The 26,246-nt window shown below is 48.7% G+C and overlaps 1 long non-coding RNA gene across 1 annotated transcript; it reads right to left on the reverse strand.

The window, feature by feature from the left end:
• Positions 1-15,700: 15,700 nt before the first annotated feature.
• On the reverse strand, positions 15,701-23,146 carry LOC144365418 (uncharacterized). Its single transcript, XR_013423824.1, has 2 exons — positions 22,996-23,146; positions 15,701-17,435 (listed from the first exon to the last, which is right to left on the reverse strand). It is a non-coding gene; the product is annotated as an uncharacterized LOC144365418 (long non-coding RNA).
• Positions 23,147-26,246: the final 3,100 nt, after the last annotated feature.

Raw genomic sequence — 26,246 nt, forward strand, 5'->3', positions numbered from 1 at the left:
TAATGAAACCTAGGACAAGTGCCCTTGGACCGTCCACAGGCTGCTGATGGCTCCCGTGCCCACCACGTTCGGCCTGGGAGGTTGCACTCTGAGAAGTCTGGAACCGTCGTTCAGATCTTCATTGCAGACAACAGAACGCTTCCAACTTGCCTGAGCAAGTCAAACTATTGCTTATTTGGTGGCTCACAGAATCTCCTGCAGGGATGAAGGGTCAGGCCTGGCAGCAACAAAGCCCCGAACAGTTCCCAAACCATGAACAGTTCACAGACTTCCCTCCTGGAGACACCTCTGCCTTTGGACAAGGAGATGCCACTGTCACACTGGCAATGCTGGTGTGGAACACATGTAGCCCACCTGCAGGATGTCCCCAGTGATCCTCATCTCCCAGAATTCAAGTCCTTGTGCAGTCCCCTCCCACACTGGATAGGGGACTGTCCAGTAACCAACAGGATGGTGCAGAGAGGACCCAGTGGGACGTCCAAGTCTAGGTCATAAAAGACATTGTGACTTCCCCCATGCTCTAGGGGGGGCCAGTTGCCTTGTCAAAGGTGGTTTAAGCAGAACTATGGAGAGGTCCATGTGGTGAGACCCACCAGCACAAATAAGCCAGGCCCATGAGGGAGCCAGGCAGACGTGGCTCCTGCCACCCCTGCCCCCACCCCCCCCACCCCCGCCCCCCGTCAAGTCTCCAGATGATGCAGGCCCAGGCAACATTTGGCTGCAACTTCTTGAGATCCTGAGCCAGAACCACCCAGTTAATCTGCTCCCAGACCCCTAGTTTACAAAAACCATGGGAGACAACAAAATAATATAAAATAGTGTTTAATATTGGTTGCTTAGGTTTTGGAGGAATTCATTACACAGCAGTAGATAACTAAAACAAACAGGAAGACAGAAGCTGGCCAGCCAGAGGCCTGTGTTCCTTCAGGGTGTCATTGCTTTGTCCCCACTCACCTCTGGGCCAGATGTCAGCAGTCCTGCCTCAGCCCCCCTGGGAGCCTGACCAACAACAGTGAGGACTTTGCTGAATCCCCCAGCAGCCCTGTGGCTGGGCAGACGGGACGCCTCTCTTAGAAATGATGAGGGCTTGAATCACTTGCCTCGGGTCCCAAAGAGAAAGCCTGGCTGTCTGTCTCCAAGCCACCTCCCTCACAGACTGGACTGAGTGTGCGAGGCCCCCAGCTTTGTGAACTGTCACTCCAAGCCTCCTTGAGCCTGGCATGTGGAAGCCTGGGGGACAGGCAGAGGCAGATGCCAGGCTCCCCTTTCCTCACCTGCACCACCACCCACCTTTAGGTGCACATGTCACAAGAACCCAGGGTAAGTGGGTGGATGGGAAGAAATTTGGAGCTGACAATGTCTTATCAGAGACCTTTTTGTTGGGATTAAGGTACAGGCTGCCTGGGAACCAGTTCGTGTCCCAGGAAGCCTCCAGGGCTCCCTCTGAGGCTGGGCCACCTTCCAGGCCTTTCTTCACCACTTTCCCTGTCCCCTCCCAGTACTAACCCTAGAATGGAATACAGCCTCCCCGCCTACTTCTTGACTGTCTCCCAAGCAGGTCCCTAAGTCCCTTTAATTGGAAGACTTTTCCTACTGGTTGCAATGGGGTGGGGGAGGAAATAAATAATTAACAGCAGAGTTTCAGGACCTTATAACAAAAAGGAGAAAACAGAGGTTGAAGATGGACTCACCAAGGCTCAAATTCTGATAAAAAATATATCAGCGAAATGGCCAGGGCAAATGCCCCAACTTCCCTGAGCCTCAGGTTAGTCATCTGAATAATAAAGATGATCCTCTGGGAAGAGCCATTTGGCAAAAGAGATCAAAATCTAAAAGGAACACACCCTTCCATTACCAAGAAACTGCTCTGCAGAAAAAAAACGGTCACGTACGCTCTGCATCAAAAGTTCCAGGACAACATTCTTATAGTGACAATCTGCAAATATTTGCCATCAGGAAATAGGAAAATCCACTGTGGAGCACCCACAAGCCCAAACGGCTTGGATGCTGTCAAAAAGCAGAGCTTGACCAAGCGAGCTGGCACAGCTCTCCAGTGTCGCACGGGCTGTCTGGCCTTTACCCAGTGGACCGACCTCCTTGCTGCCCACGCTCCTGTATTCTCACAGTATCTGGCTCACACAGCAAGCAGGGCATCTCAAACCCAGCGGGGATCCCGCGAGGATCTGGTGAGCAGTGGATCTTGGGGGCCTGGGCTCCATTGCCACAGAAAAGACCGTTTTCTGACCTTTCTGAAAGCATCTCCCTTTCCAGAAAATTGATGGCAGTGACATAGACCCCAGCCTCCCACTTCTAGCCCCGGACCCTCCTCCCCACCTCAGGCTCCGGCCTCTTTCCCGTGAGTGTCCTAAGCTTGCTCTCCCCATCACTCTCCTGTGCTCTAGCAACCGAGGTTTCCCGCCACCATTTTCCTGCAATCTGTCCCCTTGGCTGCTGCGGGGATGATCTCCTGGAACCTGAAGCAGCTGTGCCCTACCTCAGCTCCAGGTGGCTCCACAGGACAGTCATGTGCGTCCACACAGCCATCATGGTGCTGTCCAGCCCATTATCTCCAGCTAATCCTCTCTGACAAGAGCCTTTGCTCGGCTGCCACATGTCAGGGAGGGCTCCGGCTCTCGCCTCTGTCCACACTGTTTCATGTCCACCCTGAAGGTCTCCCTTCCCTCGCCCCGCTCCATGCCCAGCTCTTTCTCCACCTTTTCACGCCCAGATTCTGCTAATTCTTTGACAGGAGTCCTCTAGGAAGACTTTTCTGGCCACAGCCTCTCCCTGCCGCCCTTCCCAGTCCTCCCACCCTTCCCACTGTGCTGGCTCAGAATGTCACCATTGACAGGACGGATCTCAGCCATTAGGCAGGGAGAGAAGTCACCACAGCAGATTTCCCTCCAGTCCCCTGGGGACCTGGCATTTCCTAGGCAGCAGATGCTCAATAACAGTGTAAAAATGATTAATGAGTAAAGCAGAGGAGTGGGCCGTTCTGGGAGTCATTTCCAAATGAATGAAAGAGTAAATGAATGAATTGCCCTAAATTCTTGAAGGAATGATTAGAACTTGACCCCCAAGCCTGTGGTCACTGGCTCCCTTGCTCCAGGGAATTGAAAACCAACAGAGCAAACATCCTTGTCCTGCTAAAGAAAGTGCAGGCACAGATTAAGGATATAATTTCCTCAGGATTCTATGAAGACATCCCAGGAGAGAAGCAACCACAGAAGAGAAAGTCCAGAGAGCCCCAAGCATAAGGAAAGCGAGTCGACCTCATTCGTAGTAAAAAACTATAATTTCGAACAAAACATAATTCTGTTCTCCTGCTAAATTTGTAATGCCTAGTTGGCAAATGAGGAGAAACAGTCTCAAGATTTTTCTTTCTTTATTTCTTTTCTTCTTCTTCTTCTTCTTCTTCTTCTTCTTCTTCTTCTTCTTCTTCTTCTTCTTCTTCTTCTTCTTCTTCTTCTTCTTCTTCTGGTGGAATTGTTACTATAAACTAATATTTAGTAAGGTCAATCTGAAAATAAGCATGAACAAATTCTAACTTCCCAATGTGTGTGCGCACTTTGACCCAGCGATTCTACTTTAAGAATTAATTTTAAAGAAATAATTGGGCAAGATGACAAATCGTGTGCAAGAATTTTAATTTCATCAAGAAAAAGAAGGAACAATATGAAGGTCGCTCTCTAGCAGTCTAGCTAAATAAATGATGCTTCATCTACACAGTGAGACAACCAGACCCGGTGCAGCCATAGAGAGGAGGAAGACGGATGTGCAGACAGGACCCGATGCCCCAGGGTCCTGTCCTCCATTAAGTAGCAAAAGTAGATGAAAACAACAATCCTTTTTATTTAACATGCATGTAATGCTTATTTGTGAATTAATTATGGAAATCACACAAGAAAATAGCTAGGGTAGTGGGAGGAACTGTCAATTTTAATTTTTTACCCTCATAGTTTTTTTAATACATATTTTTAGTTGTAGATGGACACAAAACCTGTATTTATTTATTTATTTATTTTAAATTTTTATGTGGTGCTCAGGATCGAACCCAGTGTCTCACACATGCTAGGCAAGCGCTCTACCACTGACCTACAACCCCAGCCCACACTCACAGTTTTTTTTTTTTTTAATCATCAACTATTTTTATAATCAGCAAAATACATTACTTTAAGCAATGGCCTTTGGGGAATGGCACAGAGCCCATGGGAGAGTCCAGGGGCAGCTGCAGGTCCTGGCCTGGTGCCGCCTGCCCTGGCTGGGCTTCCACTGCTCCCAGACCTCTGCTTGTTCCCTGCTCCAGGACCCAGTCCCTGGGAAAGGCTGCCGCAGCCCACTTTTTGGAACAATGGAAACAATGGTGTTTTCTACAGCAATGACAAAAGCAATCTCCAGAATAAAGCTTGGGGTCATTTCAGTCCCTGCAAGGAAGCTGAGTGTGTGAATGTCCCACAGCTCAGGGTGGTACACAGAGGAGACCCTGGGGATAGGTGTCCTCTCCCTCAGCCTTGCCCAGTTTTGTTCCAAGGTCGCAATGCCTGTGGCCACTGCCCCCACCACTCTTAGAACTCAGGGGGCTTCATCCACAGCCCCAGGGTATGAGTTAATAAGGCCTGGGGAGAGTCCAGAAGCACCCAGAAGGGAGGGGCACAGGAGCTCCGTGGGGAGAAGGCAGCACAGCAGGACAGTATTCGCTAGGGCTTCTTAAGTGTCCTGTGCCAGAAGCTGGGAGTCAGCGGCTTTGGACAAGAACCTGATCCCTGTCAGCCTGTTTTTTCCATTTGTGAAAGGGGATGATAACACCTTTCCTAGGGTTGCCAGGTGGAATACATAGATTTTGCATGACAGTGCGTGACAGTTACCAATAGCCATTGTTATGTTATCCTTGTTGAAGTTCCACTCTGATCTGCAGGGGGCAACAGGCCTTCTTTACCTGCCTTTGCATCATGCCAGGGGGTCCATTCAATGGGGACAGTGGCTGCCACCACCTACAGGAAGGGACCCCTGACCAGTGGTTGGGCAACAGCTAGTTAGACAGTGAAGGAAATTAAGCCGTAGGCTAAAGGGGACTGTCTCAGGGAGGACGTAGAAGAATTGTAGAGCAGGAAAGGGGTGACATGGGTTTAACTGTCTCCCTGCTCCACGGGTGTTGAAGGCCTAACCCCAGTACCTTTGAACGTGACCTTTTGTGGAAATGGTATTTACAGCTGATCAAATTAAGATGAGCTCATTAGGGTGGCGTGTCCTTATTAAGAGGGGACAGAGGCACAAGGAGAGAACGCCATGGGAAGATGAAGGCCAGGGGACACCAGAGAATTCCTACAAGCCCAGGACCTCTGAAGGTTGCGGGCTAACCTCTAGAAGCTTGGGAGAGAGGCTCACAGCCCTCAGAAGGAACCCACCCTCTGACACCTCATCTGGGGCCTCCAGAACAGAGAGACAATAAGTCACTCAGTTTGCCACGCTTCGTATGGCAGCCCACGCCGACTGACGTCGTGGGGTACGGTGAAGACAGGACAGACCTCTCCTGCTTGCCAGCTCTTTGACCCTTGGCAGGTCCCTTAGCCTCTCTGAGACAAATTCCTTATTGTGCAGTGGGGTTAACAGAGGTGACTGCCTGGTGAGCTTAAGTGAGCTGTACTGCTCCTGACACAAAAATGCTCAGCAAATCACAAACACGCACATTAGTCACCCCTGGAGATCACAGGATGGGGCCCTGAAATTCACTTAAAGTTGCTTCCCGAGTCTGTGTTTTCTCCGCTGGCATCTGACTACTCAGCCCCGATAACCTCCATCCCTTCCTTTTGCTGAATAAAGGGGACCCGCCAGCTCCTACAAAATAGTTGCTCCACAGTCACTAAATGTTAGGCCTGCAGGGACCTGAGAACCAGGAGAAGGTGCCCTGACTCGACCTCAGCCAGGTCCCCTGCCCTTGTGCCTCCACGGGAGTGGGGACTTGGGCTCCCAGCTCAGGAGCAGGAGAGGGACAGAGGTCTGACTTCATCGTGTTTCACATCATGGTGTGGGACGCACAAGAAAAGGAAGCCTGCTTTCAACGTCTTACAACCTAGTGCTGGAAACTCTAGCTAGCACCATAAGGTAAGGGGAGAAATATCGTACGGACATATTAGAAGGATTCGAATGGCTCCTCATTGCTGATGGCCTAATCATTGGCCAGAGAACTCCAAAGAATCTAAAAGACAAAAAAATCTCCCAGAGCTAAGAAGTAAGTTCAGAAAGGTTGCAAATTTGTAATGGACACAGAAAAATCAAAGGCATTCTATATTGAAACAGGAACATGGGAAAATGAAATGAAAAACACCATACCATTCACAGTCATGGCAAAGAAAATGGGGCTGTAGGGGTGTGGGCACAGTGACGTGGGACCCGATTCCCCTAAAAAACCACACATGGGTGATTTTCCCAGAGACCCAGGGTCCTCACAGAACCCTCTAGAAACATCAGTGGTCCCCTAAAGCCCAAATGGCCCTTCATGGCATTGCCGTAGATCCTAGGATTCATGCAGGGAAAGCATTGCTGCCCGTGGAAGTGTACATGCAGATTATAGTGCACACACAGCAAAACAGGGAGGGTGTCTTTATGCTGAAAATAATAAGCAGACAAACATTTTTGTCATTAATGTGCCTTCCGTCCCTGTGAGGCCTGATATGGCCACAAGCCTTAATGTTTTATACAAAACAATGCACAGAACTTTTACATTGTTACACAAAGCAATTGAGATCATCTTTTAAGTCAGGAAATGTAGAGAGCTGCACCACCACCCCAGGTTCACGATCGATCGTTGGGATATCCAGGCCTCAAGGTTGGGTGAGTGTCACGAAATCTCTTATTATTCTTGTCATACATGCCTTTGTTTTGTGACCAGATACATTTGTTCAAAGGACGTGGGGCCAGCAAACAAAATAATGGCCAGAGGTACTCACCAATGTGACAAGCAGATGTAAAGGGAGCTTCCACGTGGTCACTGCCAAGTTCAAAGCTTAATTATGAGAGAGCCATGGAGCAGCAGGCTAAGCAATCTGCGTCCCCCAGCCCACTCCAGTCAGCCTGCACACCCACTGCTCCGGGCCGCTCTTGACAAGGTTGCAGTGACCTCTACGGGCCCCTCTCAGGGCAGTGGCAGCCCTCAAGTGACAAGACCTGCCACAGTGTTTGGCACCGTTGAGTGCACTTCCTTCACCTGGGGCGGAGCACACTCTCAGCATTACAAATTGGCTCTTTCTTCAGAATGTATTCAGAAGGCGACAACTTCCAGCTCCACTTCTGGATGGCTGAAATAGCCTGCTAGCTGGCCTCATATCCCTCTTCTAGAATCATCTTCTACGTCCCTTCTCAACACACCAGCCAGCAGGATCCCCTTTATGGGTGCCAGGTCATGTCACACTCTCCGGTGGTCCCCATCTCTTACAGAGTGAGGGTCTAAGGCCACACCAGGCCTGAGCCTCCGAGGCTCCTCCCCAATGTTCCCCTGGCTCCCCTGCTCCGGGGACTGGCCTTACTGGCCTGGGACCCAGCAGGGGTCTTTCTGCTCACTACCTGTCACACCCTTCACCCTGTGTTACAGAGCCAGCTCCTTCACCTTAAAATGTCCCTATGATGTCACTTTTCAGTGAGGCCTGTGCTAAGCGCCTGATTTTAAATTCCAGCTCATCCTACCTCCGGTCATCCTTACGCTGCTCAGCTTTTTGTCTTTGCTTTCCCAAAGCCCCTTATCACCACTGGCCTTCCATAGCCACAGATTCCAAAGCTCAGATCCAATCAACACAGGTTGAAAGTATATTTTTAAATATTGCATCTGTACTGGATACGTACAGAATTTTTTCCTAGTCATTATTCTCTAAAAAAAAACACAGCACAGGGGTTGGGTGTAGCTCAGTAGTCCAGCACGCGCTCAGCATGCCTGAGGCCCCAGTTTCAATTCTCAATACTAAAAATAGAAAATGCAGTATAACTATTTATATGGCATTTACATTGTCTCAGGTATTATAAGTAATGTAGAGATGATTTAAATATATGGAAGGATGTGTGTACGTTGTATGCAAATACACCATTTTATATCAGGTGTTTAGCATTTGTGGATTTGGATACCTGTGAGAAGGTCATACAACAAATGCCCCACAGGTACCGAGGGGCAAGTGTCTATCACAACAGTATACTTGGGGATTTTTACCCCCGTATTAGGCTCCTGTTTATTTTCCCTCTCCCCCAGCAGAACACAGCAAGGTGTTTGTTTCCTTGAGTCACTCACTCATAGATCCCCAACATCTAGAACAATACCTGGCTTCTATGTGCTGAGTAACCATTGACTAAATTACCTTCTGAACAAATTTCTGGGGTATTTAACCACCACAAATAATTTATTCTCTTATTAGATATTCACAGGAAATTCTGTGAAGATGGCCAAAATATTTTATCATCCATCTTCCAGGTAAAGAAATGGTATCTCAGAGCTAAGGGTTTTCCTTCATTTGTTTAAAATGCTATCACTTGCTGGGCATGGTGGCGCACAGTTGTAATCCCAGTGGCTCGGGAGGCTAAGGCAGGAGGATCACAAGTTCAAAGCCAGCCTCAGTAATGGTGAGGTGCTAAGTAACTCAGCGAGACCCTGTCTCTAAATACAATACAAAATAGGACTGGGGATATGGCTCAGTAGTTGAGTGCTCCTGAGTTTAATCCCCAGTACCAAAAACAACAACAACAACAACAACAACAACAACAAAAACACTATCACTTATTTACTTAGCAAAAACTTAGAGTGGAAACATGGTTAGAGCTATGCTTTAGAATAGAGATTTGTGCCTATCTGTTCCTGGATATTTCTCCCTTTTGAGAAATATCAAAATCTCATGCACCCCCTCCCCTCTTCCCCAGTAATAAAGCAGGGTCAGTTCTGCTCTAGCTAAGAAAGAGGTCTGACTGTGTTTTAAGCTCACCTCCTCCGCTCTCTAGCTCTGTGACCTGGGAATGTCCCTCAACAATTGCCCTCCTGGGTTTTCAGAATTGTAAGATAAGAAAGGCAGTAACAACCACTTCCTGGCATTGCCATAGGTCCCGTGAAACAATGCGCGTAGGCATTGTTACCCATCCTTGTGCTCTCTGCCTATCCCTGCCAGCCAAAGGGATTTTATCCAATTTGCTTCTCATAATTTGCATGACAAAACTTAACAGGCTCATTCTTTTAATTTCCAAATATAAAGATACATTGGATCAGCTTTTTCAAACCCAGCAGTTTGATGTGCCCCCTCCCAGTAGCCCAGATGCCTCTCCGCATGCAGATTGTCAAGGGTGACCCCAAGTGAGGAAAGGCTCTGCTCCAAGCCTTCCTCCTTTGCGTCTGCTCCCAGCTGAGGAAGAGCTACTGATTTCCAGCTGCAAGGTTGAAATGGAAACCGGCAAAAGTGCAAGCAAAGGGCTCGATTTCCCAATAGCTGCAGCTGTCCAGCGCCCTGAGCTATTTTTAAACCCCTTTTCAGAAACTCCAGCGCTTGCAATGGATCTATTTTCTTAACTGCCAAGAGATAATGCTTAAAAGGGATAGCTTGAAAATATTCCACAGCACTCATAAAAATGACTGAAATAGATAGTGCATATAAGACGGCCTCTGTCTAAGAGCCGCAGAGGAGTCTCAGACCCCAGGGCCCCGGGGCTGCTGGATCTGCCGCTGACAACCACGGCTTTGTGTCTTGAATGTGCACTATGACCAGAAAAGGCAAGAAAATCAAACAGTAACTGTAGAGAACATCAGAGACCTGGCATTTAAATTGGTCACAATCCCAGGAAATAGGAGACCCCAAAATAACTCCGAAAGAATGTCCCTTGACTTGAGCACAGGCTTGTCTGGTAAACCTGTCCAAACGGTCTCAACTGAATTTGACTTCTGCCCCTTCCCTGAACCCCCGAATTTTCTCTGCCTCATTGGGTTGAAGCACCAGTCATGCCAGCACGCATTACAAATTTAGGAATCATCCTGAATTCCTCTTCTCTTCACCTCCTACATCCAATAAAGACTTACTAATACTGGCTCCTAAATATTTCTCAAGTCATATTCTCTTTATATGCCTACAACCACTGCCCTGATTCAATCTTCATCATCTCTCACCTGGATTTTTGCAAGAGCATCCTATCTAGTCTTTCTGCAACTATCTTTGACCCTTGCACCCATTGACACAAGGATTAAAAACATTTTATCATCTTCCTATGTTGCCTCCTATTTAGAATCATTGGTGCTTCTGAACCATCTTCAGAAGACAGTTTCAATGTTTTTATTTATTTATTTTTTAGTTTTAGGTGGACACAATATCTTTATTTTATTTTTATGTGGTGCTGAGAGTCGAACCTAGTGCCTCAGGCATGCCAGGCGAGCTCGCTACCACTTGAGCCACATCTCCAGCCCGATAGTTTCAGTGTTTTAATGTGACACACAATACTCCCATCACCTCCCAGACCAATGCATCCTCTTCAACCTCAGTCCTTCTCTCAGCCCCCTCACCGTCCTGATCCAGCAACACCACGATACTCAGAGTTTTCTGCGCACTGCCATATTCCCTCTTCCATGTCTTTTGCTCATGCGAGCTCCCCTGCTGGGAATGCCGTCCACCTCTATTTTTAAAGGAAACATTTTAATGGAATTTGGAATGAAAATAGCCAAGTGCACAGACTCTGTAACCACCGCACCCGTCCAGGATTGGAACATCAGCAGGCTCCAGAAGTCTCCCTCCTGCCCTTCCCCACACACCACCAATGTGGTGATTTCACTCCAAATCAGGTAGGTCGGTTTCAATTTGCCCATTTTTAAACTTTAAATTTAAATTTAGTGGAATTGTACAGTTTATGCTTTTCTTTTGTCCGATGTTTTTTTGTGAGACTCATCCATGTCATTGCATATGGCAGCAATTTGCTCAACGTACTATGATTCATTTACCCCAACTAGTGAATGGAACTGTGGGTTAAGGAGCCTCGGTTGGTGAAGGCTTTCCTTTTTTAGGGGGGCTTACTGGGCATTGAACTCAGGGACACTCGACCACTGAGCCACATCTCCAGCCCTATTTTGTAGTGTACTTAGAGACAGGGTCTCACTGAGTTACTTAATGCCTCACTTTTGCTGAGGCTGGCTTTGAACTCTCTATCCTCCTCCTTCAGCCTCCTGAGCTGCTGGGATGGTGAGGGCTTTCTTGCTGGCAGAGCTGGCAAAATCCAAAGCTCACTTGCTCTGTCTTCCTAAAGCTACCAGGATTCATTCCTGGGGGCTCCACCCCATGCCCTTTTCCTATCTTAATCACCTCCTAAAGGCTGCACCTCTAAACACCACATTCAGATGAGTTTCCACCCTCTCAATACCTCACAATGGGGGTCAAAGTTCAACACAGGAGCCCCTGGGGGACCCTCTCAAAACATATTCAAACCATAGCAGATGGTTTCCAGGCTTTCGCTATTCAAAAAATGGTGCTGCTGTGAGCACACTCAGCCTTGTTTTAGATGAATTCGTGTATGCATTTCTGCTGAGTAGAATAACTGTATTATATTATATTATATTATTATATTATATTATATTAGTATTTTGCTGACATAGATGATGCCAAATAGTTTCCCTAAGTGATTGTACCACCTTACTATGATTCTCTTAAAAAATTACTGAGAGCTGGGCTGGGGCTGTAGTTCAGTGGCACAGCGCTCGCCCTGCATGTTTTGAGGCCCTGGGTTCAGTCCTCAGCACCACATAAAAAACAAACAGATAAAATAAAGGCATGCTGACCATCTACAACTACAAATTTTTTTTTAATTACTCAGAGTTAATTGAAAGACTATGTTTGTTAATCTCAAAGCCTGGATCACCTGTATTGATCCTTAAGTTCTCTTTTATTGGACTATCTACTATTTTTTTTTATTAAAAGGTAGCCGTTTCCTTACGAAGTTGTAGAGGATCTCAATGATGTCATTGTTCCAGAGGCGATTATTCTTTTCTTCTTCAGTGCCGTTCGTGTAGGACCAGTGCACCCTACCCTGATCAGAGATGGAGATGATTCGAGGGTGAGCTTGTTTTTGTAAGGTCTGATCTATTTCTGATGGCCCTCACTCCTGGGGCGTGGCTCTTTAGTGGTCTTATTGAAAGTCTGGTCTGTTGACCAGGGCCTTTCCTTCTGTAGAACTTGAGTTCCCCTGGCACTTTGGAATTGTCAAATTTTTTGCTTAGTTTCTTGGAATTTCAGTTCTCACCTTCTGATAAACTACAAATGCCTTAAGAGGAAAGTGATGTAAAAAGAGGCTCACTTCTCCATATTTCCATTTTGCCTACTGTGTTGACCTCTGAAGTCCTGGTTACCTTGGTTACCCTCCAGCCCCCTGAAACAGCTGTTTCACAGTCTTGTTTTGGATGAATGCATGTATGCATTTCTGCTGAGTAGAATTGCTGGATTATATTATCTACATGTATTTTGCTGTAATAGACGATGCCAAATAGTTTTTCTGAAGTGACTGTACCCCTTTATTGTCATTCTCTTAAAAAATTACCCAGCGTTATTTGAAAGACTGTTAATCTCAAAGTTGTTGTTTGAGATTGAAACAACTGCTGCTGTTTGAACAGTTGTAATCTGTAATCCAGCCTCCCTAGCTGCTCTTGCTAGGAGAATTGGTGGGCCATGAGAATTACCCAGGAGGTGGAAGCTGGTGTCCTCCTACCCCTTTTTGACTGCTTTTCAACTTTTTAGATTTAGATGTCATTTCTCCAGGAAAAAAAAAAAAATCTCCCTTTGTGGTCATTCAACCATCCTCCTCTCTTGATTCCCCACACCCCTCCTCTACAAGCCCTAATACTCTATATAGTTTCCACTCGGCACAGAAGCCCTTTCCATAACCACCTGACTCTGTCTCCCTGTCTTCTCCACTAAGCCATAAGAATTGGAGCTGCGGCTGCTTCTTGCCAGTGTCTTCCGTACCTGGTGCAAAGCTTTGGCTGAATAGACATGCACATTAGTGTGAACCCAGCCTGCTCTCAATAGAATGCTCAGAAAAGTACAAAATGTCAGCCAATCAGCAAGAAATGGGTTTTCCCTGACCTAGAAGTTTCCATCCAGATTTCCAGACCCGCTGTCATGACCTCCTCAAACTCTTAGGTGTTCTCCCGGGGCCTTAAGAACATGGCCACTGAAACCCAGGCGGTGTGCCCTGTTCATCCAGAGTCACCACCTTAAGAAGGTGGCAGTGACTTACCCAGACGGGTCCCTTCCTCTTTCATATTCAAGTCTCTCGAATATAAAATGATGATATTAAAATCTGCCTTCCTGGGTTGATATGAGTCAGTTATAACTTCGTGGTTAAACATACAGACTTTGAAGCAGGACTGCATGGATTCAGATCCTGACTAGGCTGCTCACAAGCTGTGCGACTGTGGGCAGAGTACTTAACTTCCCTGTGTTGGTAAGGAGTAAGATTCACAAAAGTCTTAGAGGAGTACCCAGTAGTAGAGTAACCTTGAACCATTAATTCCTATGAGCTCCCAATGAAACACAATGTAAGTAGCCTATAAAATCCCATGTTAGCACCATGACGGTTTAGTACCAGTGTGGGTTTAATCCTTTCCCCTGGAGAAGAGATGCTTCACCCCAAGGCTTGTTCGGGTGCTACCAAGTGGCACACTGAACACTACAGAATGAACATCCAACCTTTTACTGTTGGCTTCTGTAACTTGCTTTTTGCAAAAGGCATTTTCAGCTGGAATTATACTCTGAATGACTCACATGTGAGAACTGAGGTTTTCCCTCTGGTTCCTAAAATCTGCAAACCAGAAGCCCAGCGCATCCCATATTTCCCCAACCACAGTCTGCGGCTGGCCTGGGCCAGACTCAGCAGAGGAAGTGCCCTGAGAAGGGGGCAGAGACGTCCAGGCAGCATGGGTTTGTTCTGCCCTGGGCCTCCGAGCTCAGGACCAAGGTGGGCTCTGAGGGTGTTGCAGAGAGGGGCTGAGAGACTGAAGACTGAGCATCTCTGTGGCCGGGTGAAGCCAAGTTCCAGGGGGTGTGCAAGGGTGCAGAGCAGCCAGTGGAGCCTGTGGGCCAAGGTGTCTCCCTAAGACGAGGAGCCCTGGTGAGGGGTCATGAAGCCCCAAGGTGCCAGCCCCCACCAAGAGTGCAGGAGTGAAGGGCAGGCAGAGGGACAGCCAGAGGTGGCTTGCACTTGGGCTGTGGAGCAGGCAGCAGGGACGGCTGGGGTCATTGTTAAGATGTTAGGGGGTTAAGAATGCCCCGGAGGACTTGTCAAAATGCAGATTCCAAGGCACCACCCAGAGGGTCTGAGTATATAAACTGGGCAGGGTCTAGAGTTCTGCACTGTTGACCGTCACCCAGATTATCCCGACAGATGGTTCCAGGCCACAGTTTAAGAAGTGCATACTCAGTTGGCTTAAGGGTCAAGACTGTAGCTTCTTTATAGAATTTTCCTGCTGGATATGGGTGGCCCTGGGTCCCCAGGGGTTGACAATACCAGCAGGAAGTCAAAGAAGGCAAAACAAACATGTGATCCTTCTGTACCTGGACAGCTGCTTGTCTACTGGGTGCCTTTGCATGAATTCAAAATCGTTGTCCCAGTGGGCAGATGAATTTGATTGAATCCCTTTGCTCTGGCTGAAGTCTGATTAGGGCAGAGGGTGGGTTTCCGTCCCCACTGTCCCCTTGCCTGGGTGTCCTTGTAGCACCTGAGGGACAAGGACTGGCATTGCCGTTTGGGGTCTGCTTAGTCATGACAGGTCGTACACACAGGGGCACTGGAGGAGCCCATGCTCTGGGCTAGGTAGGACTGGGCTCAAGCTTTGTGCCTTCTATTTGCTGGTCACATGACCAGGAATAAACTTCCTAACCTGTACCAAGGCACCTAATCTGTGAAACAGAAAAATACTACTGCCTGCCAGTGAGCCATGATTAAAGCAGAGTCAGGCATTTGGCACTTGTCAGGGACTCTGGTAAACATCGGTGGCCTCGGTGACCACAGGAAAGTAGATAATCTAGGTCTCCCCTCCCACCCCACAACTTCACTACCAGAAGGAATGTTATAGGAAAGCAAATTCCAGACGACATTCTGCCATATGCAAACCTAATTAGCAGATAGGCACAAAATACAGCTGTTCCTCCAGGCTTGGCGACATCCCTGCTGTCTATCTTTAGGCATCCCACCAAGCGCTTGCAAGACAGTCAGATAAGGCATGTAAGGCCTGGCCCGATGTGCCAGAGGCAACGAAGAGATCCAGGAGCCTGGTCAATTTAAGCAAGTTGCCTGCTGATGTACAACTATGTGAAAAAGAATCACAGCAACTTCTATTGCTCTAACCTTTTCATTTTTTTCTTTAATAATTTTGGTATTCAATAGCTCAGTGATGTGCACCTTAATCCATTTGTGCCACTATCACAGAAGCACCCTATGCTAGTCACCATAGTCCAGGTGGCTCACAAATTACAAAATTTATTGCTCCCACTTCTAGTGGCTGGAAGTCTAACATCAAGGTCCTGGTAGGTTGGGGTGTTTAGTGAGGGTCCTTCCTGGTTGACAGACATCTGCCTTCCTGTTGTGTCCTCACACGGCAAAAGGGGCCAGAGAGCTTCTTTAATAAGAGCACTAATTAAATAACTAAGTAAAAACGTCATGATCATGTTTGTAAGAAGTAAAACAAAACAAAAAACAAACAAAAACATCATGAGTCCTCCATTTTATTTCACAAGGACCTTCCAGAGGCCCCACCTCCTAGCACCCCACTCTGGGAGTTAGAATTTCAACCTAGGAATTGCCTGGGCATGAAAACACGCACTCTCTAGCCATTGTTGATGTATCTGGACTGGTCTGAAGCCTCTTCCAAAAGACGTTTGGTGGTACCCTCCTGTGGGTGACATTGTGGCTCCAGGATAAAAGGGAACCTCCAAACTCATCCAGAAAGGTTTTTCTTGGAAAGAACGATGAGTGGCGACCTGCTAGACCAACTGGCTGCAGGACTGTGGGGCCCGGTGCTAAATGCCAATGTGGGGCCTCTCGTTCAACAAGCAGGAAAGAAAGGTGTTCCCTTTCTTTATCCAGCTCGTTCTTGTGCGCGCTCTCTCTCTGTCCTTCATCATGTTTTTCATTTTCATTTGCTCTAACATCTCACTCCAGGATGCACACGGACACTTCTGGGGTGAGCACAGCCCCTTGTGAGCCACGAGGCCTCTCTCCCTCTCCATCCATAGGTCGGTGCACACACCTCCCATTCACCCCGCCACCTGCAGTGGCAGTGGGGGTGGGGGTGGAGGAGTGGGCCAGGTAGGGGGTGGCAGGAAACAGGACCACACCTGAGTCCACACTCCAAGCCCCTCGCAGTCTTCATTGTCCCCTTGAACTTTATGATCTAAATACAAATTCCAGGACAAAAGAATTTCGAGATGGTCATCATAGCACATTAAATTGCAAGCTGAGGGCCTCTTTCTGGGTGGGGGGCTCTCTGTGGCTGTACTGGTTTCCGCCCTGATGCTGGCACTCAGAAAAATAAGAGGGCGGGGCTTTGGCCTTGCCCAGGGAGCTACTGTGTACAGAGCAGCACCCGGAGTCTATCCAAGAGCACTTCCAAGGATGCCTTACTCTTCATCAGGCTCAAAACTGTTTCAACATCGGGGCTTTGAAAGATCAAAGCGATTGAAAATAGGCCTGGATACAGAGTGCCAAAGCAAAATTCACACCAAAATAAAAGTCCATATCCGAGGGTTTCAACCTCACCAGAGTCGACATTTGGAGCTGGGCCACACATTGCAGGATGCTGGGTGGCACCCGTGGCCTCTGCTGTTGGACGTAGTCACACATGCCCTCCCTCCCCTCATTTTGTGACAATCAATAACGTCTCCAGATACTGCCAAAAGTCCCCTGCAGGTCAGGGTTGGAATTGATGATATAATGATACTGTACCTCTTTCTTTGAGTTGTTTTGTTTGATGAGCAAAAAAAATTAAAGATTTTCCTCCCACACTTGAGTCAAATTCCAGTGGGTTATGTATGTGGCTTTTTTTTTTTTTAACTTAAAATTTCTCCATGCCCAAGTGCTGGGCTTTCATTATCCAGACAGGCGGCAACTTAGGTCAGCCCTTGACAGCAGGTGGAGAGAGGGTCCCTTCCAGAGAAGGGAGGGAGGGAGGGAGGAAAGAAGGGGGAAGGGAGGGAGTCCCTGTCAGGTGATCCCACACAGCCTCAGTGCAGCGCTGGCCTCTAACCTTCACAATGATGGCCAATGGCGGGAGGGAAGCAGATGTGCCGAGATCTAGGGAAAAAAAACGACTGTGCAAAAATGTTCCTATTGGGCTGTGTTTTTGTGCAGATCAATGTAAGTGGTCTTTGGGCTGATATTGCAGTGGAACCTGGAGCCATGGGAGCCTGTGGGAATCGGCATTCAGAAGGAAGACAGGAGATCACCTGTTTGAATTTGACCAAAGACACATTGCTGAGTGAAATTCTCCACTCTCCTACTTTCTGCAAACTTTTCAGCGATCTCTTCGTGGACTAAAGAGAGGATTAGTAGAATCTGAACTGCAGTCACCACTGTTGGGCCCTCCCTGGCCCTGGGCCTGTCCCTCACGTCTGTGGACATTGCAGCTAACTGATGGCATCTTTCCCTGGTTCACAGCATTGCCCTCTACCCAGGAATGGACAGGTATGGGGGACACAGGCACTGCTCCTTGGACTCCAGCCGGGGCAACTCAGGTGTGATTTGGGCACATGCTCTTCAACTTAAAAAAGAGTAACATTTCTATAAACCCATCATCAACTGAAAATATTCTAAATCCAAGATGCATTTAATACACCACATATCACTGAACCTCATAGCCCAACCTAGACGACCTTAAATGTAAACATATTTACATTCCCTACAGCTGGACAGTGTCTTCTAACCCAAAGCTTATTTCCTGTAAAGTTCTGAGTATCTCATGTGGTTGATGGATTCCTATACCCAAAGTGAGAACAGAGGGATCCTTCAGGTAGGCTTTCATGCCATCTTAAAGTTGAAAAATCATTAAGTCAACATCATAAACTGGGGACCATCTGTGCTGAATTCCCAGGGGAACCAGGTGAGCTGGGCTCTGGCTGAAATCCCGGAGGTGCCTAGCGTCCTTCCTCCTTCCCCATCTTCCCCATCTTCCACTTCCTTATTCATCTCTCCCGAGAGCAATTTCCTAATGAATCGCCTGGGCTCAGGGTCAACTTCTGGGAAAAAATGAGCCTAAGACATTTCTTTTTACCCACATGACCCCAAGGGAAATGTGCTCACCAAGACGTGCTCACCCAGGAGGTCTGGACCACACAGCCAAACCGGGAAGACGAGGCATTTCAGGGGCACCATTAAGACCTCACGGCTTTGAAACATCTCTGCATTTTTCAAGTACTACTTTGGAGGGCCAGGGCTGGAGGAGGGACCTGCACCAGATCCAAAAGGGCCATCAGAGGATCCAGAGTCAAACTGAAGAACCTAATTATTTGGAGTTCAGTCTAAACTCATGTCACAGGAAGCAAACCAGCTTTGGTTCAGGGGGCTGAAGCATAAAGGGTGGGAGCCCTGGACACCCCCAGATCTGAACCCACACTGAGGAGAATGGCTAGCACAGAGCAGGCCCGAAGCCCCGTGTGCTAACTCCAAGGTCAATGCTCCTTCTTGCAGGCCCATCCCCTGCTGCAAGGTGCAGCCTTGTGTTGCTGATGCTCTTTTGCCTGATTTCCCCTATTAAGTGAAATCCAAGACTCTTCAAGATCAGAGACAGGGAGGCCCCTAGAGTGCCTGGCCCAGGCTCTCAAAACACAAGTTTGGGTAGCTGGATGACAGACCGAGCAATGCTTTTCCTGCCTCCAGGTTTCTGTAGAGCAGATCACAGGGCCACTGTTCACACACCCTGCCAAGCAGAAAGGCTGTGCCAGAGGGGCACTGTGGACGGATGTGCCTAATTCTTTGTGGAAGTCCTGGGCTGGGGTGATCTCTCTTGCAAAGAATCTGCAACTTTCTCTCCCTAAACAGATCCACAGGGTCCCCTGGGAGTCCTGGACATAAAATTGCAGCTCAGGATCTAAACTGCCTGGAGGCAAAAGAGATGGACATTTTTCCTCCCACTCAACACAACGCGAGGTGTGTGTGACTGTTTTAAAGAGCTCAGTTGGTCGGATGAGCACTGCTGCAGGCGGAATGACACCACAAGGAGCCATGGGGAAAAAAAAAACTGGGGGCTTTGGGTTCTTTACAAGAGCTGCATCGTGGGCTGAGGCTAGGCTGCTTGTAGCTGTTTGGCTGCAGGTTCCTAAACACACACCTGTGTCCGCCTCACCCTAATCCCCACCCCCTGCCCCAAACACACATAAGATTGCTGATGGGAAGGAAGATACAAACAGATGGGAAGTGCCGCCCAACAGTCCATCTTCTGTAGGACAATAAGAGCAGCGTGCCTTTGTGTTTAAAACACTGGTTTGGGAGTGAGACACATGGCTTTGAATCCAGACTCTGCTTGTACAAAAGCAGGCGAGACCCTCTGCAAACTACCCGTGTGGCAATGGAGATGTGAGAGAGAGAGATTGCACATGGGTGTGCTCGGCACAGGATCCACACTAGACAGATAAGTGAATGAACAAACAGAAAGATGCTCATGCTCTAGGCACAGTGGTGCACATCCATCATCCCAGAGGCTCAGAAGGCTGAGGCAGGAGGATCGCGAGTTCAAAGCCAGCCTCAGTAACAGAGAGGTGCTAAACAACTCAAGTGAGACCCTGTCTCTATATAAAATACAAAATAGGGCTGGGGATGTGGCTCAGGAGTCAAATGCCCTTAAGTTCAATCTCCATACCCACCCACTCTCCAAAAAAGAAAGATGCTCATGCTTTTGAACCTGACCGTTGATTCAGTAAGCACAGGCAGGACAGGCCTGCACATCACAGAATGTCCAGGTTCGACAAATGGTGGGCAGCTGACTCCCGTTGTCCTGCCCAGCAGGGACAGGAGAGTGCTGTTTGCTGTCCAAGCCATTTTTTCTCTACATGTGTTGTGTGGTTAAGAAGGAAGTGGCCCTAATGTGTAATCCCACCATGACAAATAATGACACACAGGGACATTTGCTTCCTGTGTCCCTGTTAAGCCAACTTGTGGAAACACGAGCTCTCTCAAGCCTGAAAACCCCATCGGCTTGCGTCAGAGCCAGCTGCCATGTCAGGAAAGCCATCGGGTGGCTGGATCGTTGGGGAACCTAGAAGAGCAGAGGCTTGTGCCTTGGGATTCGGGGTGGGGACAACTCAGGATATGACCCAGAAAGCCAACAAGAGCATCTAAATAAAACCATCCCAAAGAGCATGAGTGAATGTCAAATGGTTCAGTAATCTCATGTGCAAGAGGGATTCGATCAGCTTTTGAGGAACTCTGCTGAAGTGGACAGTTGGCAAGGCTTACCAACCATCAAAATTTTGATCTTTCTTTTAGAGCCTGCTGGGCACAGTCACTGAGCTGGTTGCTAGGCAAACAGGACCTAAGGGTACCCAATCCCAAGAGTCCTTGGGCACACATGTTGCTATCCCCAGTTTTCCAATGAGGCAACAGGAACTCTGAGGAGCTAGGTCACATGCTCACGACAGGAAGTGGAGGTGACACTGGAGCTCAGGTCTGACTCTGGCTGGGGCTTTGCCAGAGGAAGCGGGATTTATTCATCATATAAAGATGTTTCCTTTCAACAAACCATGCGATGAGTTACATCTACTCTGATGGGGGACATTTTCCCCCTTTTTAAAATTTATACCATAGCTGAATGTGCATAACTAGAGCTTTGGCTGCACTTTTTTATTATTATTATAATTTATTTCATACATGACAATAGTGGAATGCATTACATTCATAATTATCCATTCACAGTGGCTGCACCATTTCTGAAGGAAAGAATTCTAGCAATGGAGAAGACAGGACATGAGGACTCTTCGACACCAGAAGGGTGTAGGTAGCAGAAATGGGAAGATGACCACCCTTGATCCTTCTCGTTACAGTTATTCGTGTCCTTGTCCAGATTTACACTCTGCAGTGGCTCCCTGTCTTCTCAAGGTTCTGCACAATGTGCCCTTTACTTACCTCCCTATATTTTTCTACAGCACTTTGACCACATGGGCTGCCTCTGATTGTACTTCAGAGACTTTGTATTTAGCTTCCTCTGTGTTTCTTTCTTCCAAACACCCTCCCAGATACACTCACACTGATCCTCAGATCTGAGATCTCAATGCATTTCTTCAGAGATGCCTTTGCTGACCCACTGGTCCAGGCTGAACTCTCCGTGTATGGGAGAGTTCATACACCCCAGAGCGGGCTGTAGGAACACACTAGGCATTTCAATGGGAGGGAGTTTAATACAGGGGCTTGATCATACAGTTCCTGTCATATTGAGCAAAAAGAGACAACGAGGTAACACAGGGACAATAGTAACTAGTTCAGGGATAGAGTAACCAAACCTAGGATTAGGAAACACAGGAAAGAAGGGAAGCTCCCAGAACCTAGGGGTTTAGGTTACTGCTGGTCAGCCGAAGAGGCCATGTAGGGCTACTGCAGCCATCTGCTGCTCCTGGGAATGGGTCATGGTGGAGCTGGTGCTCAGTCATCGGAGAAGGGGGCCCCACCCAGCTGTGGTGAAGTTGGCAAGAACAAGAGGAAACAGGAAGTGAGCTCCTTCTGCCCTCCTTCTGCCCGCTGGTCTCCTCCTAGTGTCCCCTGAGCTGAACTTAACAAAAAGACAGTTAGCAAGGGCACCTACAGGAGGAATTTGCAGAGTCCCAGCCCCAGCATCAGAAAGCAGGGTAAAGAAGAACAGAGGTGGAGTTCAGAGACCTACTAGAACCTTCCAGTTACCCTTCCTCACACTTTCATATCCATGACACATAATATTAATCACAATTGGATTTTTATGATAGTTACGTATTTGTCTTCTCCGACTAGACTCTAAGCTCACTGAGGGAAAAGTCATGCTGACTGGCTCCCGGCACCCCAAACACTTCTGGAACATGGGAAGCACTCAATAATTGTGGACAGAAATGAAGGGCATCCAAGGTCAGGCTTTGGAGAAGTAGAACCTAATAGGATTCTTGTACAAGGGATTTACTGAGGAAGAACTTTTGGAAGGAGGGGAGAGAGAAAAGCAGAACCCGCAAGGGAGGCAGTAAGGACAGAGGTGGTGTCAGTCAGAGACTGGCCTCAGCCTGGGCCAGGGCCCTGGGGCGTGGACACTGCCCAGGAGGTAGCTCCTTGGGGCCTCCCTGTCAGCCATAGTCTGCAACGGAGACCCTTCCAGGTTGCAGGGCTGGAGAGTCGGCTCCTGAATCTGAGGGAAATTTGCCAGAGAAGGGGGCAGCTGTCAGCTGAGCAGGCAGCTGCCACTCACAGCACGGGGCAGGGGGGTGCCTACCTGCCAAGGGGCCAGGGCGGGCACCGACAGTACCCAGCACAGGTGACGGGCACACTGTGTGGGAGCCGCAGCAGAGACCTCCAAGGTCTCTCGCGTTGGGGAGTCTGTGATCTTAGGATTCTAGGAATCCAGTCCAAGGAGAGATTTCTTTCATCTTCTGGGGATTTTTATCAGACATGACAGAAGCTGAAACGTTAATAGTCCGCAGCTCTGGGCAGCCTGGGCCTTGGCGTCCTTCTCAAGCCTGAAGCGCCTGCCCGCATGGCCCCAACCCCCAGGGGCCCCCAAACAGCAGATTCCGCCACCAGGCTCTCTCTTCTCTGGAAGAGAGACTGCCCCTCGCCCCTTCCCTGCCTGTCCCGCAGGTGCCCTGCTCAGTGGGGGCCTGGCAGCCTCCACCAAAGAATGTCACTCTGGCCTGAGGCCCGGCCTCAGACAAAAGCCCTTTTGGAGCTAAGCCTGCATCTCTGACTGACAGGACCCCCCGCCTCCCCCGCAGCCAACCAGGGAGGGCAGCTAAATCCATCCCCTGGCACTGGGGGCTTCCACAGAGCAAGGCCCCTCCTTACCCGCGCAGCAAAACCGCTCTGAGCCCTTGCTCACTGTCCTTGGCTCCCAGACACATAGCTGACCGTCCTCACTCTGCAGAGAAAAGGAAGGCGAGACACCCTAGCCCCAGACCAGGGCAGGGACAGGGAGGCCCTCGGATGCCCACAGACGTTCCTGTGCGCAGGGGGCTGGGAGGAGCCAGCCCAGGGCTAGAACAAAGGACAAAGCTCTGGCCCCCAACGAATCGTCACACCCAACCCTGCCTCTAGTCGGGGCTTGGAGTCAGCCCCGCCTGAGCTTGAATTCCTGGCTCTGCCGTTGAATACAGTGCACCCCTAAGCAGGCCATTCTCTGAATCTTGGTTTTCATCACTTTTAGCTGAGGAGAGTAGAGCCTCGTAATTGCCTGTTTTGATGATTAACGGGGATGGTTAGGAAGTCCTACCACTTTCTCAGCAAACCAGCCTTCTAATGCCACCCATCGTACGCCTCAAGTTCATCTGTAAGTTTCGGGTTTTAATGGACTTGGTAAACCCCTTCACTTTGTAGCCCCCCTATTAATAAAATTCTTCCTGCTAGAACTTCCCAGGTGGTGCATAAAGACCTCTTTTGAGAAGGTTGATCCTCAAACCAGCCTCTCGGGTGAACATGGCCTTGTCGTTTGAGATGCCAACAAAGACTGCGGCTCTTTGTTCGGCGTCTTTTGGCTGACTTTCAGTTCATGAGGAAGTGTCTGTATGGAAGCCAATTTGAATTGATTTTGCAAGTGAAATTTCAGGGGACAATGTGCCAGGTGTCTCAGAGAGCTGGAGTCTGGTGGCTTCTCTGTCATCTGCTCACAAGGGCTCTAACTCATGTTTGTGTGGTGAGCCACTGATTCTCACATTGGGTATTTAATTTCCTCTTCACAATAACACTGTGAGGTTGAGATTGTTCTCTCCACTTTGCAATTTTCCTGTTTAAAAGATGAGAGACAATGAAAGCTTAAGTGGTGTCCCCCAAGGCTATGTGTGCAGCACCTGCTGGTCTGTCAGAGGATTTCATTTAAGAAGCATTATTTTAACAATTTAGTGAGCATCTATTATGTACCAGGCAGGCTGTACCAAGCACTGAGGATTCAAATGCGAATGAGGGGGAGCAGCAGCCTGGTGGCTGGGGAGGCTGGTGTGGATGTCCCAGGTGATGTGCTGTATGACATATCACCTCCCAGAGCTCACAGCTACTTCCTCGCTCCAGGTCTGTCTTCAAAACACTCTCAACAGGCTTCCATTCCCCCAGGCATCCTTCTCACGCCTCCCCAGCTCTCCCAAATCACACCGTCCTCACCAATGTTCCACCAACCTCAGGCTGCCAGATCCAAGGGTCAATTCTTCATCCTCATTGAACTCCAGTTCTCAAGAGCAATCGTCAAGGGCTGGCTACTCGCCTCCTCCCTGTCTTCTTGGGTTTTCACAACATCCGTGAAGTTCTTCCTTCACAGAGGGCCAGCTTCTTCCCCAGTCACCTTTGCTGGGACTTGGCTTTTGTTTGGATCCGTTTGTGAATGCCGGAGAGCCCTGGGTCCAGGCTGGGGCTCCTTCTCTTGTCCTGACCCACACTCCGCCTGGCATCTCTGCAGCCCATGGCCACGGGTGCTCTCGGGAGGCTGAGAACTAACTCACTCCCAGGTGCTCATCTTGGAACCAGTCCCTCTCCTGAGCACAGACATCCCCTGCATCCATGGAGCCTGCTCCTGTCCCCACCAGGGCTCCCGACAGTCATCTTCAAGTTCATCAAAGCCATTTTAAGCATACTTAAAATGCTCACGTTCTCCCTGGGCTGCTCCGGAGTTCGCCCCCATCTCAGTTGGCGGCACCCAGAGACTGAGTTCATAAAAGCCCTCCTCATGGAGCACAGCCCACCCCACAGCACGCCCCCATCACCGTCTCCAGTCCCTGTTGGGATCCACTCAGTCGTGCCATCTCCACCACTTCACCCTGGCTTTCTCCTCTCCGACACTCGTGAAATGGCTCCCAGCTCAGGCCTCGATTCTTACCCCTCGTGCCTCCTGGAGCAGCCAGCGGGATATTCTTAAAGATGAGATCATATCATCCCTCTGTTTAAAACCTGCCACTGGCTTTCTGTTGCTTTCACAGTGAAACGCAGACTCCTTAGCAAAACCTACTAAGGGGCCTTTCAGGATCCCACTCACCTCTCCCTCTCTGACCTTGGATGTCCAGCGCTCATCCTGGCTCCCTCACCCCCCTCCAGTCAAGCTGCCCCAGGCTCTTTGCACTGGCTCCTCTCTTGGCTTGTAGAAAATTATCACTAGCAGCACTGTGTGCAGTAGCGAAAAACAGCTCCGAGGTGTTGCCCAAATCATCACCAGCAGTGAAGTTGTAAAATAGTCATGATGTAATCTCTACAAGCAACCAGAATTGAACAAACTGTGGTTACGTCGGACATGGGGGAAACTCACAAATATGATGTCTAGTGAAAGAAACCAGTCACAACAAGGTAGTCTTGGCGTTTTTCTGAATGCTCAAAAGTAGACACACCACGCTGTGGTGTTAGGTCAGGATCAAGGAAGGGAAACAGGGAGACGTCTCCAGGACAGCTCATGTTCTGTGATTGGGCAGGTGCTGACGTGTGGCTGTGGATGCTGTGCCGGTTCCCGGAGCTGAACGCTTGCAATTTTTGCATTTCCCCATATTGTGTTATACTTCAACAAGAAGTGTTAAGATATTTATGATTATATCATCAGGGAAATTCCCAAGTATGGATTTTCTTTATTAAAGAAAAGAAAAATATTACTGTTGTGGGTTTAATACTCAAAAACAGAGTTGAAGTCCTAACCCTCCACACCTGTAAATCTATGACCATATTTGGAAATACGATCTTTGCAGCCGTCACCAAGTTTTAAAAGGCCATACTGGATTAGGGGAGGCCCTAGTTAGGGGAGGCCCCAATGACTGGACTTGGAGGAGAAGGGAGGCCTGAAGACACTGGCTCCCAGGGAGGAAGCCCCATGATGCAGAGCTCAGAGGTGGAATGGTGTCCCTGGGCCAAGGGTGCCAAGGAGGCTGGGGATTGCCCACCGCCACCAGGAGCTGGGGGGAAGGCATGGAGGGTTCTCCTCGGACCCTGGAGGAGCTGACCTGCGACTCTCTCATTTCCGACTTCTGGCCTCCTGAACTATCAGACAATACGTTTTTGTCTTAGCCACCCCATCCGTGTTCATCTGTTATGGCAGCCCTAGGAAACTGGCATAGGAACCAAATTCCAAGAAGAAT

This window comes from Ictidomys tridecemlineatus, chromosome 7, assembly GCF_052094955.1.
Source record: "Ictidomys tridecemlineatus isolate mIctTri1 chromosome 7, mIctTri1.hap1, whole genome shotgun sequence".
Lineage (NCBI taxonomy): Eukaryota > Metazoa > Chordata > Mammalia > Rodentia > Sciuridae > Ictidomys > Ictidomys tridecemlineatus.